We start from the raw sequence: 18993 nt of genomic DNA, 5'->3' as shown, positions 1-18993 counted from the left end.
TGAGACCGTTTGGTGTTGCCATGGCGATACAGTCAGTGGCGAGGGAAATGGCATGTACTAACGTTATTTACTGAGTGTTTTATTTACTTTTATGGCCTGTTGTGCAGGTGAGTTTATCAGTTTTCTTTCTATGATACAGACAGTTAGCTGTGCACTTCATCTCTCCCTGAGTGTTGGTAACACGCCCATTTTTGGGCCTGTCCTGTGGTTCATGGACTCGTATGCTTTCAGAAAAATAAAGTGTCTAATATCTGTAAGCGTTTGCCTGAAATTTGATCACAAATTCAATCTTATTACAGAAGCGATCATGAAATGGAAGCCAGAGCTGGAAGAGGTGGAGCTCCTGATAGCTGAGGTCTTAAAACATGCCCCTGCAGCCCACACCAAAAGTTTAAGGTGAGTTGAAACGAGAGAGGCAAATATCCCTCTAAATCAATTATACGAATATTCCGACTATTAGGGAACAATTATCATATTTTTGTACACCACCTCAAAATGATATGCAGATCCATGCAGATCCATGCCCTACTTTTTAAGCTTGTTCACAAACGTGGTTACTCGTCTTCATCTTCAAGCAATAACCTTGGCGGCTCGACACCATCTACACAACGCTGTTTTGTTTTTTTTAAACCGGTTATTACTTTCCCCTGTCATGATTTATGTGCACAATGTATCAGCCTTTTGTGGCCAAGTTACTGAAGCACACCATTAGCTTAACTTAGTTAAACATTAGCTAAGCTTACTACAACCTATGACTGACTGACGCATGCTAATGTTTTCTCCAATAGTGCTCAGACCTAATGCAATACGTAGGCCTAAGCATTTGAAATTCCACATAAGTCACATACCTTGAAAATTAACTTTAGTACTTTAACAGCTGAATTGAAAACCGAATTGCATGTAGTCTCCTTATTTTATGCGACAGCTTAACAAACTGTTTCAACAATGTTTTGTCTTCTACGCGAATTAGGCCTAAATGTGAAGCCTCTGCACGGCCCGCGGCGCCATCGACTGGTCTGGCATATGCACTACAGTACTTTTAGCCGTTTTTTCCTTACCGGTAGGCCTATCGTTAAAAGCGGTAAGAGGAAATACACCCGATGGTTTTGTGTAGACATAGCCCAATTCTAGGCGAGACATCTTAGTGCAACAAGCTACAAAACTCCAAAACAATTAAGCTTATAGCCAAAAACGCATGAAATCATGGTTCACTAACATTACAGCTATAGCAGCAATGTAAACTGTAGGCCTACAGTTTAGCTGCAATATGCTGGTGAATCAACACAAGATTATCTCCATGTTTATAAAGTAACTGTCAGACATCGTACATTAAATGTGCATACCATATACCGGATCATACCGCGACCATTTCACTCTCACACTCGCGTTATATCAACGCATTTACAATCCTCAATGCTTCTAACGAGCACAGACTGATAACAGTATGAACTAAACTTAACAAAGGAGCAGTATCAATACTTACGGCCGGGTAGGCTATCTGAACGCACAGTTATAATAATAATATTAATACAGAAACACCATCCGCATCTCCAGTGCACTGCTCCGTTATTCCCGCGACTTGGTAGCCTACCGTCGGCGCCGGCATCCTCACACTTGATCTAGGCTACAAGTGCAAGGGGCGAAGGAATGACCCAGCAGCAGCAAAAAAGTCTAGCGTAACCAGCTATTAGCATATCCTATTTAAGTTTTGACTAAATGTAAAATGACTGTTGACTGAATGTAAAATTAATATAAATGCACTCACCTGTTCTCTTTTATTTGTTCTTCACAGGGTCGGATGGAACAGCAGGTGGAAGACCATCGCAAAATTGAATTTCCACATTATTTTAAATAAAATATCATTTGTTAGTGTACAGTTGTCTTTTCTTTTGAATAGGCTCAACATTAGCAACAGCCAGTCAAAATGCAGGTAAAATATGAATGTGGCTTGTCTAGGCTATCTCAACTAGATTTTGTGCGTGGCAGTCATGAATTGATACTTGTTAGTGCAGCTGTCTTGAATAGGCTTGGGGTCAACATTAGCAACAGCCACCAGCCAGAATGCAGGTATATGAATGTGACTAGATTTTGTGGATTCTATGGGCAAATGAGGACTGCACATGCAGATCCGCCCTAACGTGCTGGCGACATTATGGCAACCTTTCTCAGGAAGGTTGCTACAATGTCGCCAGTATGTCTTTTGGTTGCCGCGACGTGGCGGTTACGTGGAGGTTACGTGCGAGAAACGTTGCCAAGATATGTTGCGGCAACGTAATCGCGTCTTTCACCCGCACGTGTCGGCAACGTTAGAACTTACGTGGCGGCAACGTATGTTTGGTAATAAAGTTACGTAACCGCCACGTAACGGCGACGTAACTGTGTTAGCTGGGTAAGCTATTTTTTGTATCCTAGCCTAGCAGCTAACATTAGCATGAATTACCATGTCAACAAGATTGCTAAATGAGCTTCAAAGCTATTTCAACTATTGGGTCTCTTCTTAGTAATAGACTAAGCAGTCACTTTTGTTTGTTGTACATTTTCCAGGAGTGACATCACAATGTTGGTCCAAGATCAATATGGCGATGTTAGTCCAGGATTAACATTGTAAAGACGGTGCTGGACCAACATTCTAAAGACGGTCCTGGACAAACATGACTATGTGGATCCTGGATCAACATTGTAAAGACTGTTCTGGACCAACATCGTAATGATGGTCCTGGACAAACATAACAATGTGGGTCCTGGACCAACATTTTAATGACGGTCCTGGACAAACATGACAATGTGGGTCCTGGACGAACATTGTAAAGACAGTCCTGGACCAACATTCTAAAGGCGGTCCTGGAACAACATTCTAATAGCGGTCCTGGACCAACATGGCAACATCGCTTCAGGACCATGTACAAACAAAAGCGACTGCTTTAGCCTATTACCAAGCTACATTAGTAGTCCAAAAGTGTGCTCCTTAGCCAGTGAACTAAAATTACACTGGCTTGGCACTTCACATACAGTAGTTGCATGCTGCACCTACCTATTAGCAAGCTAATTTGGTAGCATAAATGTATGTTCCTTAGCCTAGCCTCTATCATTTGCACGAATAACAGCGGCACCAAGATTGCTAAATGAGCTTCAAAGCTACTTCAACTACTGTATCCCTGCAATATAAGTTTAAAAGATGCATAGCCACTGAATTACCTATTAGGAAGCTAATGTATTACAGTAAATGTATGGTCCCTAGCCTAGCAGCTAACATTAGAGAAACATAGAACCAAGTCAGCTAAAACAAAAATAAAAAAAATCTAAGGGGCATATGTTCAGATTCCACTCAGAATTATTTTATTTTACAACTATTTTACACACAAATATGCAAGGACCTACCCATATTGAGATACAAGTTATGGTGACCCACTGGTTGTTTCTGGAGTGAAATTTAAAAATGGCAATGGGAGAAGCAGAAGGCTCACGTTGATGACATCACAAGGCTGTGATTGGTTAAAGAGTTGTTGGTCCAGGACAGTCTTTAAAATGTTGGTCCAGGAACAACTCTTACTTGAACAAATCACGGTCACCACACCATCATGGTTATTGCTTAAGAATAGTCTACACTGTTAATTGAATGCGCGGGCACGCCTGCCGACACCGGTGAAATGTACCGAAGGTTTACTTAACTTTGGTCACATGACATGGGGATTTTGAACAATGTTTCGAAGCAGTGGTCACATGACATGGCTGTTTTGAACCACGTTTCGAAGCAGTGTTTCGAAACACTTGTGCTTCGAAGCCTCGACACTGATTCGAGACATCGGTTTCGAAAGTCACACCCCTACTTGCCACCACGGTAGCATATTGAGGACCCCTACCTGTAAACCGAAGCATTGAGAAATTTGTAAGTGTACAGACAGTTTATTAAAAAGATAGTTTAGAAAAACAGTAGCATTCACGTACACAGATAGCTAGATAGATAGATACTTTATTGATCCCCAGGGGAAATTCAAGGTCTCAGTAGCATACAGACATCACACACACATTCACTAACAGCAGAAAAAAGTAATTAAAAGTATGTAATATGTAGCCCCTCTTATCCTCGCACTGGTCAATAAGTGGACTAGAATTGGGTTTGTAACACTAATGTCTAGAATAATGTCTCGTCTTAACTTTTAAAGGCACACAGTGAGTGGAGACTAACCAATTTTATCATAAACAAGTATTTATTAAACACCAAAGTTTATGAATGGATAATATGACATATATTGGCATGTAACTTATGGCCACCTTACACCAAACAACTTTGATAGGATTTGGGAAAGATTCTTGAAAGATTGTAGTCTTTTAACTAATGCCCCCCATTCAAGCTTTACTCAAAAGAATCCAATCTTTCAAGAATCTTTTCCAAATCTTGTCAAAGTTGCTTGGTGTAAGGAGGCCATAATATGACTGTATTAGTGTGGCATATAGTTGCTAATAACTAACTTGAGTAGTGCCTAGCACCTTTACTCTCCTAAAGATAATAGTATTCTTTTGAAAAAACTGAAACTAACTGACCGTTTTCAAAATTGGTCTTACCTGGCAATATACTCCATACAATACAGCATTAATACACTCTTAACCATTGCATTGAAAACCAAGAAACAAATAGTCAGCACTGTAATTAGGCTAAACGAGTGGCCACTCTCAACACAACTGAGCTATAGGCTATCTTACATTTAGCATTTCACCTTGAAATTAAAATACAAAAGCCGGCTGTATCAAACCAAATAAAACAATAAGAAATAAAACGTTGCAGGCCTGTTAGTATTGAACGGTGGTACGTTGTAGGCTACTCACAGTCTCTTAATTTACAACCGTGCGTGCCCGTCGCTTTCTTCTTGCAACTTCAACTCAAAATGGCTGCGCCGATATGAAGGTATATTGGGTGCAAAAGTGGCGAGCACATTTAACTGCAGATTTTGCATGTGCACACTAAAGTCGTAAATGTATAACAGTAAAGTTGAAGTTGTACATATTTTTTTATATCTTGTTAACACAAAATAGGGGCTACGGGTTCACAAATCCTTTTTACAGGTACACAAATACTTTTTACAGGTACACAAATCCTATCCTGTGAGTCACAACTTTCAAGAGTCACGCACTCGACACTTTTGCTCCAATCGTTGCAGCGCAGTAGGTGCGAAACACATTTGCACATCCTTGTTTCATAATCTGAGAACATGCACAACATTCGTGCATTTGTAAACCCAAATGTGAACTAATGCATCCGAAGTTGTGCATCTGTGAAATAATTTCTCATTAATAAAATTCTACAGATCGCTTTGATTTTCTTGCACGACTACAAGTCAATTGATACAAGTGCTCGAATCTTCTTCTACGAGTGACGATACTTTTGCTCCTGGCTAGGTGATATAATAGGAGCAAAACGATTTGTATGTGTGCACGTCGAGCGAATCGATCGAGAAAACAAGGCGGCCGGATCTGGATCGCGCTCAGACTACCATTGCCTGCTCATAAGGTAAGTAACATGATAATAATATGAAGAAAGTTATCTTGTTTGTTGGTTTACATTATCATGACAGCTTTGTTTAGCTTAATTTACCTGCTTGCTAAATCCTCCAGTGCCAGATCAAGCTAGCTATCGCTAGATAAATAACTAGTTTAGAAGTACAGAAATATAACACTGCCCGTCCAAAATCGTTAGGACACACAATCTGACACAATCGTTCTGCAATTTTCGAACAGCTGACTTGTATCTTGCACGAAGACTATTGGATAGTGCAAGGCAAGTTAGCAATTGTTTGCTGTGCAGACATTATGAATAATAAGGTCGACTTAACACCGCAACATTTTTTTCCTCGCTTTGTGCAAAGAAAAACTATAAATCGTGTGTCCTTCATTGATAAGGAAACATGCTGAGGTTACTTTTATGAGCAGGCAATGGTAGTCTGAGCGTGATCCAGATCCGGCCGCCTTGTTTTCTCGATCGATTGCTCGACGTGCACACATACAAATCTTTTTGCACCTATTATATCACCTAGCCAGGAGCAAAAGTCACTCGTCACTCGTAGAAGCAGATTCGAGCACTTGTATCAATTGACTTGTAGTCGTGCAAGAAAATCAAAGCGATCTGTAGAATTTTATTAATGAGAAATTATTTCACAGATGCACAACTTCGGATGCATTAGTTCACATTTGGGTTTACAAATGCACGAATGTTGTGCATGTTCTCAGATTATGAAACACGGATGTGCAAATGTGTTTCGCACCTACTGCGCTGCAACGATTGGAGCAAAAGTGTGGAGTGCGTGACTCTTGAAAGTTGTGAGTCACAGGATAGGATTTGTGTACCTGTAAAAAGGATTTGTGTACCTGTAAAAAGGATTTGTGAACCCGTAGCCCCTATTTTGTGTTAACAAGATATAAAAAAATATGTACAACTTCAACTTTACTGTTACACATTTACGACTTTAGTGTGCACATGCAAAATCTGCAGTTAAATGTGCTCGCCACTTTTGCACCCAATATACCTTCATACGCCGACCAGGTGATTTTTCCCTCGTAGCCGGAGGAACCACTGGCTCACCAGTGGCGCTATCCGGGTGGCTGTTGTCCCTCGCAGGCTACTCAGTGGAACCCCAACGTGTCCGGAAACGTGGGGCGCTAACTGAGCAGCTTTCTTCACTATCGATAAAACACTTCAGCGAAATGACTTAGGCTACTAAACTAATGGTCGTGCTAAAATTAGGCTGTACCTGGAGACGGCAACTAGGCTCCACCTTACACTATAACTAGCAGGAGGCTAGATTACTCTTCCTCGCTGTGAGGGCTAAACTTTGTCATAAAAGTAAACAATCAAAAAGACTAAACAAGAACGTACCCGTAATGCCTTCTGCTAAGCATTAAAGCACTATATCTCAGACTGTGTGATGGTGGCTTTTCTATATCAAACCACTCGATTTCAACTGAAAACATACGTCTTTTTGGCAACTCCTCTCATTAATACCCAAGCTTCTCTTCCCTCTTCCCTTTCCTGTCTCCAACTTCCCCAACCAATAGGCTGGCGTGACGCATGAAATTAACCACTATTTAGCCAATAAGACTACTGATTATCCAACATCATTACACATTAACTACTAGAATCGTATTTATTATAGATTATGGTATTTCCATACTTCTATTTTACCTCTTTTTTACTATCTCTATTTTTAAAGCATAAATTAAGCGCACAACATGAAATGTAAATAAATGGGCACTATTTTTAACTTAACTATTTTAGAATTTAATTTTTAACATTGTACTTTTTGACTGCTTTTATCCCACTAATCTAATTTTATAGAAAAAGATGAACTTTATGTGGCAAGTGGTAGGTTAGCTCTCTAATAGTAATGTCGACTACGCCATCTGAGGCCCTGCCCCTCAGAATATTCAAATCAAATCAGTTGGACTATAACTTGGTATATGAAGCCCAACCAGGCAACACAGGTTCGTGGTCACAGAAAACCAGAGGCGTGGTTCCAAAAATAAACTGTCTTTATTACAAATATTAAAAACATATAGGGAGTGAGTTCTCTCCAGACAGTCAGACCTTTTGCCACTAAGGCACTGACACAAACGGCCTACAAGGCCTGGACACACACATGACACACACATACATACACCAGAGTGTGATCATTAGAGTACTGGCTGAGGAGGGATGGGAGGAGCCAGGAACAGGGCTGGAGCTTACCCAGGGCTGGAGAGTATATCAGAGGGAGGGTCTGCAGACACACCACACGTGAACATGTCAATAGTAAAGTTCTCGAATGCACCACAGCAAGAAAGGTGAAGGGACGCCACCCCCTCAAGATAACCAGCCACCCCAGTTGGCCTGCAGCTCCGGTCCGGCAAAAGAGGAAAATCAAAGGACGAGCCAATACACCCAATACAAACACTGCACAGTATGCACTCACAAAGGGTGTCGTGAACATCGTATTTTATACAATAGAGCTATGGCCTAATGCTGGACGAGAGCGTCCGGTATACAGTTATTCTCCCGTTTGTAAGTTAAAACGTATACAAACATACAATGAACAAAACATGTAAAATCGACCATCACAACTTAGGTAAAAACAAAACAGCAGCGTTCGGAAACCCGGACCAAAGTAGCCTTGATGTTGCCGCTCCTTGTGTTACCACCAAGCTCGATCAGGTTGGTTATGTGGCCCATGTTCTGCGACCGACAGCAGTCCAGGAATGTCACTGGTAGCATGCACAGCAGGCAGGAGGCCAAAAGAGCACAAGGGATCCCGTGGTGAAGGCAGGAGTCAGGTGGACAAACAGTATGCAGCTATGACGTCATCTTTCAAATTAAAAGCTGCCATAAAATATAGCCATTACTATATGCTGATTGGCTCACCTACGAATGCCAAGAGCCACTTGCAATGGCACTCCTGACCTAGACAAGGGGCGTGGACCTTGTCCTGTTACATTTAGTAACACCCGGGTTACACTCCCCCCTTTCTAAATAGGCTTGTTTGACTTCGGCTAACCTAGCGTTCATGGGCTTCGTAAAAACCTTTCTCCGAGTGAAAACATCATCATTCCGCGTCATTCACGTCACTTAATGTGTGAGTCAGAGGTCGGAAACTGGGGCTAGATTTTGCTAACAAAGTTGCCCAGTTAGGGGCTCGTCATCACTTTTGTCGTCACGTTGTAGTTCGTTTGTAGTCCATGTGGCCTTTTATGTCCAACAGTTTTAATGTGAACTTGGGAATTTGCCCTTTTTATCACTTGAAAGCTGCATATCTTTCTTTCACGAGCATCTTACACTATAGTTTAAGCAAATACAGTTGTTTGTTTAGGATTAGTGAGTGTATGTTTTAACCTTTGTTGTGGCATCCGTGTTTGTCACACATTCCGTTGGCAAAGCACATGAACACTTGCTGTCGGAAAAACAAAGTAGCCATGGGGGCGGTCCTTGTCATTCCGAGGTGCTCTGAATGCACCATGAGTCTGACTTGGTCTGGCTTACTACGTAAACGTGATCTTCAGAGCCTAGCCGGGAGGAGCTACAACAGAAGGCAGCTCATCCCGGACAGAAAGGCTACAGTCTGCCTGACGTGACTCGCGGGAGACATCGCGGGAGATATCGCGGAATGTTGTTTGCAATAAACACAGCAGAACTTTCATTCTTACTCATTAAAATGAGCATGATGACTGACGAAATAAATTCTTATGATGTAGTTTAAATAAACCACTGTTGTCATACAGTTAACAGGCCTGCATTGTAGCACATAAATTCAATATCAAGTGTTTCCCCTATATGTGTGTCTATCTATTTAGCCAACAGCAGAAAATAACAGAATATCCAAACGTTTTCAGTAGGCTAGCCTACCATTGTTGCAGAAATCACGTATAAGAAGGTATCCCTTCGATTTCTGTTTATTTTCGCATATTCCAACATAAGGAAGCAGCATGAGCCTCCAGTCATAATCGTCATGAGGACATTCCTCCCAAATGGCCCTATCACGTCTTTGAACTGACGTCATGAGGCCGTGTTTCAGCTCGTGCAGCTCGTGGAAGGCAACTGCAAGATCTGTCTGCAGGATAAGACTCCCGCGATATTTTAAGGCCATGTGACATGGTGTCACGGTGGTAAGTCACTCCCCGGCTGACAGAAGTCGGACAGAATTTCTAACCAGTATGCATTGCGTCCATCCCAGTATGCATTGTGTTCAACCCAGCATGCATCACATCAAGTCAGATCTGCACAGATCTGCCGCAAGTCGAACTCCCCTATTGTCTGAATGTCCCCATCAGACTGTGGGTGACAACTGGGGCTGGGTATGATCTGAATGGTCAAACTTTCAGCAACTGGGTATCTCACATCTTTGGTGATAGAGATCTTCATTCCTCTGTGCTGTATGACCAATGGCCGGTCAGATGGTTCTCCCAATTCATCGTAACTGAACCGGAGTACTGGCTTAATAGTCCTCCTCTCTCTAGGGGGACCATATTCTACTTCATTCCCACTCGAGTCATCAGCACAAGGGATGATTTCTGCATCACTTTGTGAGCTGGCACCTGGAGCTTGAGTGGGCTTATGAGCATCAACACACTCATCCTCTATTGGGTTATCATCCTCAGATTCTCTTGGCAAATTGTCTTCCTCTCCATGTATATCTTGTTCATTTTGGATGTCACTGTCCGATTCAGTAAGGGACTGACCATCTGTAGGCCTTGCTGGGACAAAAACTGTCTGCTCCACAACATTTCTCTTTGAAGACCCCAACGGAGCTTGGTGGGGTTCATTGGTCCCGGCAGAGCCAGGTACATATGGGTATTCCTCTTCATCGGAAAAAGAGGAGTCTTGATCAGTAGCCCATGTCAAGTCTTCTTTGGCTCCTAATGTCCGTTGACTCCGTGTCCGGACAGGTCTGTGGACAGGCGGTGTAGTGAAGCGGCTATCATCCGAGGGGTCAGGTAGCCTCACTAGGTAGCCTATGGGCAGTAAGTGGTCTCGGTGCAGAGTCTTCACCACTCCTCTCCCATTCTCAGGCTTTACTCGATAGACAGGCATGACTATGTATGGGAGAGAGTTCCATTTATCTTGGAGTTTGTGTTTACCTGTACCACCCAATGCGCGAACAAGAACTCTGTCTCCTGCTTCTAATGGCTGTGGTTGAACTCTTAGGTCATACGCCTTCTTGTTTCGCTGGTGATTTTTATTGGAGGCTTCCACAGCTAACTGGTAGGCATCCTTTAAGTCCTTTTGTAGGTTGGCCACAAATCGCTGATGTGACATCTCTTCCTCCTTGTCCAACAAAGTATTGAAACATACATCCACGGGCAATCGTGACTCCCTGCCAAACATGAGGAAGTATGGGGAATAGCCTGTTGCATAATTTCTAGTGCTGTTGTAAGCATGCACAAGAAGCGCCACATGCTGACTCCAGCTTTGTTTCTTAACCGGGTCTAATGTACCTAGCATAGACATCAGAGTACGGTTAAATCGTTCAGGCTGCGGATCGCCTTGGGGGTGATAAGGTGTTGTTCGGGATTTCCGTATACCCAAGACACGCAGTAGCTCCTTAATTAAACGACTTTCAAAATCACGCCCCTGATCCGAATGGATCCGAGCTGGCAAGCCATAGTGTACAAAGAATTTTTCCACTAATACTCTAGCTACAGTAGGTGCTTTTTGGTCTCTGGTCGGGAAAGCCTGAGCATATCGAGTATAGTGATCTGTTACTACCAAGACATTGGAAATGCCACGGGAGTCTGGCTCAATTGACAGAAAATCAATGCATACCAGGTCAAGGGGGCCACTACTTGTAATCTGTTTAAGAGGCGCAGTCCTGTGGGGAAGAGTTTTTCGAGCCACACATCTCCCACAGGTTTTGACGTAATTAGTGATGTCAGTGGCCATTCTAGGCCAATAAAATCGGTCCCTAGCTAGTTCAATGGTACGCTCAATCCCCAAATGTCCACCGTCATCATGTAATGACTTTAACACCTGGGACCGCAACTGTTTAGGGAGGACCAGCTGCAAGATCTCTTTCCCCAACACCCTGCTGGTTTTCCGATACAGTAGCCCATTCTTGTGCACTAAATGTGGCCACTCCTTTAGTAGTAACTGTAAGTCTGGATGATCATTGGGCGATTGAGCAGACACTTTCCCAATTTCCACGGCCCGTCTTACTTTGCTGATTACCACATCCTGATCCTGGGCTACCCGCAACTCCTCCACCCCAAACTGTTCTGACTGACTACCATTCACCCATGTGGGATAGGCATACATATCAGGAATGCTGTGGGGTGGTGCCCCCAAGTGGTCTACACATTGCATAGCAGTCCTATCGGATCCCGGCACACTGACTTGTTTGCAAACTGCTTTTACTCCTGAGGGTGGTATCCACCCATCCTCCTCACTAGCAACATTCCGGGATAGGAGGTCAGCATCAATATTTTCCCGGCCCGGTCTGTACTGGATACCAAAGTCATATGTGGACAATGCTGCCAACCATCTATGGCCACAAGCACTTAGTTTGGCAGTTGACAAGACATACGTTAGCGGGTTATTGTCAGTTCTCACAGTAAAGTGTGCTCCGTATAGATAGTCATGAAATTTGTCTACTACGGCCCACTTCAAAGCCAAGAATTCTAGTTGGTGAACTGGGTAATTTCTTTCGGAAGCGCTGAGCTTTCTACTTGCAAAGGCTACAGGCCGTAAACCCTCTGAGTACACTTGGTTGAGCACAGCTCCCAATCCATCAAAACTGGCATCCACATGCAATATGTATTGTTTTGCTGGGTCTGCAAAAGCCAGCACGGGGGCATCAGTCAGACAACCCTTTATGTTGTCAAATGCCTCAGTGCAAGCCGGAGTCCACCGTTCTCCAAATGGCTCTGATTTGCTCAAATACTGTTTGGTCTGGCTGGACTTCTGGGGAGGTGCATAACCTCTAGTCAAATCGGTCAAAGGGCGAACAATAGAGGAGTAATTGGCAATAAATCGTCGATAATAGCCACAAAACCCTAAAAACATCTGTAAAGCTTTCAGATTGGTCGGCGGTTTCCACTGAGCAACAGCCTTGATTTTATCAGGATCAGCAGATACACCAGCTGCTGACACAATGTGTCCGACATATTTAACCTGGGTCTGGCAGAATTGGCATTTGTCAATGGACACCTTCAGCCCAAACTCCTCTAGTCGATCCAGAACCTTGAGCAGACGCTGTTCATGCTCTTCTAGTGTACGGCTAAACACTATTATGTCAGGTCAATGGTTTTACTTGTGTAGTGCTTCTTTACAGAAGAAACGCGCTACAACTACATGCCTTTTTAAGTTGATATTTAATTGGTTTGTTTTGTTCATTTTTCCGTTCGCTGGCACGCTGCAGAGGGGACTGCGCGTTGCTCCGAAGCCCCTTTGGTCTGACTCGTCAATAATCCAAAAATGTCCCTTTGGGTCTACAGCCCAGTATAGTTTGCTATCTCTTTAAAATTAATCCCATTCTTCCGACAGCTCAACCAAAGGCTATTTTAGATCACCTCCTTCACCTCTTGTACAGTAAGAATCAACAATGACATGCCAAGTGCAAAGACAATGACAAGCTTGGGACTGAACTCGTGACTGTGGTAGTTAACAAACTAGATCAGTGGTTCTCAAACTTTTTCTTTCATTCCCCACTTTGAGGGGGCATTCTCGAGCCCCACCTGTCCCTAATCGCTCTAAGAAAGTGCAAGGTCAAGCTTAAAATGGTCAAATTCATTGAAATAATGACAAGTTCTAAATATATCCTCTTCAACAAAGTTAAAATCAGCTGGTGCTGCAGATACAATAATAAATAAATACATAACACACATATTTCTGTTTTCCAGCAACATATTAGGAAGCATAGGCCATTCAGCATTGTACAATATATTCAATGAAATGCCAACATGCTGCATTAAATGGATCCATAATCCAGTCATACTGAGCACTGCTGGTTGGGAAATATTTTTGAAATAAACTTTGCAGGGATGTGATGTAGGCCTACTGTTTAATACATGGGATCACAAGAGTGCCTCCCAATCAGACGTTTCAGCGATTTCGCTCAGAAATCTCAAAGGCATAATACTGTCGCGATCGAGGCGCCTGTCCCATACTCAAGTTTTTTTGGTGAATGCAGTAATCTTATTTGCTAGGTGAGGTAGGTGCTTGTCTTTGCCTTGTAACTGGACATTTAACTCAAATGTATCGCTAAGATAGACCAGCTTCGTCAAGAAATGTTCACTAGTGAACGTGCTTGCAGATTCAAACATGCGCTCTTCCTCCAAGAAGAGGCGACTCGGAGCTCAAACACGTGCGACAGCACTTTACCTCGGGAAAGCCACCTTGCCTCGCTGTGAAACAGTACAGCCTTTTGGTCAGCTACCATCTCTTCGCAAAGTGTGGAGAATAGACGATTTAAGGGCCGGGTTTTGATGAAATTCACCACTCTCACGCCACTGTCTTTTCAAGCAGCTACTGTTACAATTAAATAAATTAAACGTGACTATATCACACTTGGCTCCGCACTGCGCCTCTGTGCAAAGAACTTCAGTTCGCGGCGCCCCCTCTCCTTCCCTCATCACAAACAAAGTGTGGGCACGGAGCAACAACCTTGCCGTGCGGCTGCAGTCTACTTGGAAGCAGCGGGGAACATAGGACCCTTTTTTCAAAAAAGGGTCCGGGGAACATAGGACCCTTTTTTCAAAAAAGGGTCCTATGTTCCCCGGTAGCGGGGAACATAGGACCCGGGGAACATAGGACCCGGGGAACATAGGGATAACCCCGGAGGAACCACTGGCTTTCCCCTGGTCACCAGTGGCGCTATCCGGGTGGCTGTTGTCCCTCGCAGGCTACTCAGTGGAACCCCAACGTGTCCGGAAACGTGGGGCGCTAACTGAGCAGCTTTCTTCACTATCGATAAAACACTTCAGCGAAATGACTTAGGCTACTAAACTAATGGTCGTGCTAAAATTAGGCTGTACCTGGAGACGGCAACTAGGCTCCACCTTACACTATAACTAGCAGGAGGCTAGATTACTCTTCCTCGCTGTGAGGGCTAAACTTTGTCATAAAAGTAAACAATCAAAAAGACTAAACAAGAACGTACCCGTAATGCCTTCTGCTAAGCATTAAAGCACTACATCTCAGACTGTGTGACGGTGGCTTTTCTATATCAAACCACTCGATTTCAACTGAAAACATACGTCTTTTTGGCAACTGCTCTCATTAATACCCAAGCTTCTCTTCCCTCTTCCCTTTCCTGTCTCCAACTTCCCCAACCAATAGGCTGGCGTGACGCATGAAATTAACCACTATTTAGCCAATAAGACTACTGATTATCCAACATCATTACACATTAACTAGAATCGTATTTATTATAGATTATGGTATTTCCATACTTCTATTTTACCTCTTTTTTACTATCTCTATTTTTAAAGCATAAAATAAGCGCACAACATGAAATGTAAATAAATGGGCACTATTTTTAACTTAACTATTTTAGAATTTAATTTTTAACATTGTACTTTTTGACTGCTTTTATCCCACTAATCTAATTTTATAGAAAAAGATGAACTTTAGTAACACCCGGGTTACAAATATAAAAAACACAACTAAGCAATAAGGACAGTAGAAGATAAAGAATATACTAAATATACAAAAATACAAATTATATACTAAATAACACTTAATCTAAATCAATTCTAAAAACAGTATCCACATAGTGGGTGATTAACCAATCAAGAGGCGCTTGCAATGACTGAGGCAGGGACTGAGCCTGTGATTCTCTGTGCATAGTAAGGTAAGGTGCAGTGTTGCCAACTATTTCAAATGGAAAGTAGCTAAAGCCAGCTCCAAAAGTCGCTAAATGTCGCTATATGACGTCATGCACTAATTTGCATATCAATTACGTCACCTGGTCGTGACCACCCCCCCCCAAAAAAAAACCAAAAAAAAAAAAACGGTGATGGCCCTTTAATTCCCCTTTACACCTGTTTGCTTTTCTCCTAGGCCTACTGAAATAGGCAACTTTAAGAGCCTAATTTAAATATTTAATTTAACATACTTGTATATTAGGGTAATTGATACACTTCTGTAGATCTTGTCATAGTATACACCAGAATGAGCATTAAGTGGCTGAAAATCAGTCATTTCCAACCTATTCCCAACTGCTGCCTTTGCTTTGGACAGCTTGAAGTCTGATTATAACTTCACCATAGGCTACACACAATTTAACCTTACAACAATGGCTACATTTTGGATTTATTTAGTTACTCAGACAGACCGACATATTTTTTTTCCCTCAGCCGACAGTCTGTCCTGCATTGACAACATTGAGGCGACATAGCCTAAACGAATGCTTTAAGTTTTTCTAACTTGTATGCTCGATTTTGAACTATCTGCTTGTGAATGAAGTTGTAGCCTACTTTCCTTTGTTGAACGGTGCTGGAAAGCGTGTCCCTGTTTCCCTGTCATGTCATTGCTCTCGTCTCGTTGACTCTGGTTGTAATCTCACCCGAAGTTGCTGCACCTTCCAATAAAGTTGTCAGAGCTGTTAGATCTATAGAACATCTACTTCCGTGGATAACATGGGCTGATACTACATAGGCCAGTCATTACTTTTATAATCATGGGGCAACGCTTTGGGCGAACTCGATGTAGGCTAATTCACAAACGAAACAGGCATGAGACTCTTACACAGCACAGCCTAACTCAGTGCTCACTCATAAGAGTAAAAAGGGACGTTACATGCCATCACATCAGAGTCTCAAAAAGTCTCCAAGAACGCCAGAAAAAGTAGCTAGTTTTGTCGCTAGTCGCTTTTTACAAAAAAAGTTGCGTGGGGGCTTTGAAATCTCGCTAAATATGGCGACAAAGTCGCTAAGTTGGCAATACTGGTAAGGTGCTCTGTGTGAGTGAGTGTCATGGTGATGGTGCAAATGAGTAACGGCTCCTACACACAGCTTCGTGCGTTGCGTTGCTGGAGACGCATCCCATTCACTTTACATGGGCTCACGTCATCCGTTGCCGAACTGAATTGTGGGTCCGTTGCATCGCGTTTCTCCCGTCGCCCAAGTTCAGCTGTTGCTGCACCGACAGACGGCACCGGCCAATCAAGCCAATCGACGGACAGCACCAACCAATCAAATTACCGTTATACTTCAAGTCATTTGCATGGCTACCGTCGGGAACACCCACTGGCATGCGTTGATGGAACGCAACTGTGTGTAGGAGCCTTAAGTCCAACAGTGCAAGAATAAAGTCAATATATATCTATATATCTATAACTATATTAAGAAAAGGTATAAGTGTGGCCACAGTTCGACTGTGGCATGGGGGGAGGGGTTATGCATATGTGCTAATATAGCACGCAAACAGTGAGGCAGAAAGACAGTGGTAAAAAGTGGCTAGTGGACAGACAGTATCCAAACCTTCCTCAGTCTGTCTGTTGTGCAAGGCAGTGAGCGAAGTCTCCAGCTGATCAGGCTCTTCTGCTTTACAATAGTGCTGTGGAGTGGATGACACTCATTGTCCAAGATGTTGATCAGTTTGTTCAGGGTCCTTTTGTCAGATATTGAAGTGATGCACTCCAGTTCAGCTCCTACTACAGAGCCAGCTTTCCTTACCAGCCTGTCAAGTCGCCCCGCATCCTTCTTCTTTGTGCTTCCTCCCCAGCATACCACTGCATAGAAGAGGACGCTGGCAACAGTGGCGATTGCTGCTCTTTGGTCAATGGTCAATTATTAAATTAATATTATTAAGGTGCTATATTGTTCTTTGAGGGCAAAAAGTATCTCAAAACCCAGAATAGGGCTAACAGTAGGCTATAGAGTTGGCATGGCAGACATGGCATAATGTAGCCTACACCGTTATATAGCGCGCTACCTAACTTAGCCTAAATACACAACTGAAACCAAAGCAAGTCACAAACTCTAACTCCACATTACGGTTTTATTTACAGTATGCTATTTACGAAGACAAATTGAAACCGACTGTATTGCTCCCAAATTATGAGAATTTGAGCTGCAACTTGCCTTGCCTCGACTTCACCTGCCAACAGTAACGTTAACGCATCCCATGAACTTGAACCACTTCCAGATCGCGACATATGCTGTCAATCAAAAAGAGTCCAGCCTCTATGACGGTTCCTCCAATCATCATACAGAAGCTCGGTGTCCGGGCCATCCCACTATCCCATTCACTCCCAGAGACGCCGGGCTTCCCTGGAAATGACGATTTTGTGGTCCAATAAACATGTAGCTTTTCTGCACTGAGATCAGCCCACTCTGTAGTGCCATTGAAAGTCCAGTGAAGCCGAGCGTCTATGGGTTTTTTGCATTGTTTTTTGATGGATCGTGTCGTCACAGCAATGTATTACGGGTGCAAAATCACGATAAATGACCAGCAAAACCTTATTGCTGAACAAACTAGCCATGGAGAGAAGGTGGGGTCCAAATTCCAGAAAGGAGACCTCAAAGGTGTATGGCAGGGGCTAAAAGTCATGACTGACTACAAAGCCCCGCCCCCCTCCCCAGGAGGCGCAAGTAAGGAGTTGGCAAATGACCTCAACACCTTCTTTACACGCTTCGAGACCTGCCGTGACCAAGAGCCTAGTGCACCAGGGAGGGAGAGAGGCGGAGAAAGAGGGAGCGGAGGACCACTCGTTCTCTCTGAACATGTCAGAAGGACTTTAAAGCAAGTGAACACCAGGAAGGCTGCAGGACCAGACGAGATAGCAGGGCGGGTTCTCAAGGTCTGTGCCAACCAATTGGCACCAGTGTTCACCGCTATATTCAACCTGTCCCTGGCACAGTCCATCATTCTCACATGCTTTAAAAGGTCTACCATCATCCCCATACCCAAGAAGCCTAGACCAGCCTGTCATAACGACTATCGCCCAGTTGCACTCACCTCTGTGGTGATGAAGTGTTTTGAGAAGCTGGTCAAAGCCCACATCTGCTCCTCACTGCCCTGGACCCTCTACAATTTGCATACCGGCCCAATAGATCCACTGAGGATGCCATTGCTCACATACTACACATTGTCCTGTCACACCTGGACAAGAGCAAGGGGAAAGTGTTGAACTATGTGAGACTATTATTTGTTGACTATAGTTCAGCATTTAATACTATCCTTTAGGGGTGTGAATCTCTCATGTAAAAGACGATACGATTCACATCTAGATACATGGGCACGATTCGATACAAGAATGTTCATAAAAAACGATTCAGTACGATTCGATGCGATGCGATTCGATGCAGTTCGATGCAGTTGAAGAATGGAAAGCATTCTGAAAGATTTTTTATCATTTGCTTAAGGTGCACATTCATTTTATATTATCAATTATCATGGTCATGTCAATTAGGCAAAAAAATGTGTGAATATGATTATCTAAACTGAGGTTTGTATCATATACTGTATTGAAATGAAAAAATAATAGTCTACATTTCAGTCAAACACAGCAGCCAAATACAACATAAAAATACATT

The 18993-nt window shown here is 43.1% G+C and overlaps 1 long non-coding RNA gene across 1 annotated transcript; it reads left to right on the top strand.

Annotated features, from left to right (window-relative positions):
• Window positions 1-1874, top strand: LOC143105921 (uncharacterized). Its single transcript, XR_012983577.1, has 3 exons — window positions 1-107; window positions 300-396; window positions 1793-1874. It is a non-coding gene; the product is annotated as an uncharacterized LOC143105921 (long non-coding RNA).
• The last annotated feature ends 17119 nt before the right edge of the window (window positions 1875-18993 follow it).

Source organism: Alosa pseudoharengus, unplaced genomic scaffold, assembly GCF_046254945.1.
Source record: "Alosa pseudoharengus isolate Yale_2024_CS ecotype anadromous, Long Island Sound unplaced genomic scaffold, YU_APseudo_1.1 YU_APseudo_1.1_scf_6, whole genome shotgun sequence".
Lineage (NCBI taxonomy): Eukaryota > Metazoa > Chordata > Actinopteri > Clupeiformes > Clupeidae > Alosa > Alosa pseudoharengus.
The sequence above is the reverse complement of the archived record's forward strand: the minus strand, read 5'-3'. Positions and strand labels throughout refer to the sequence as shown.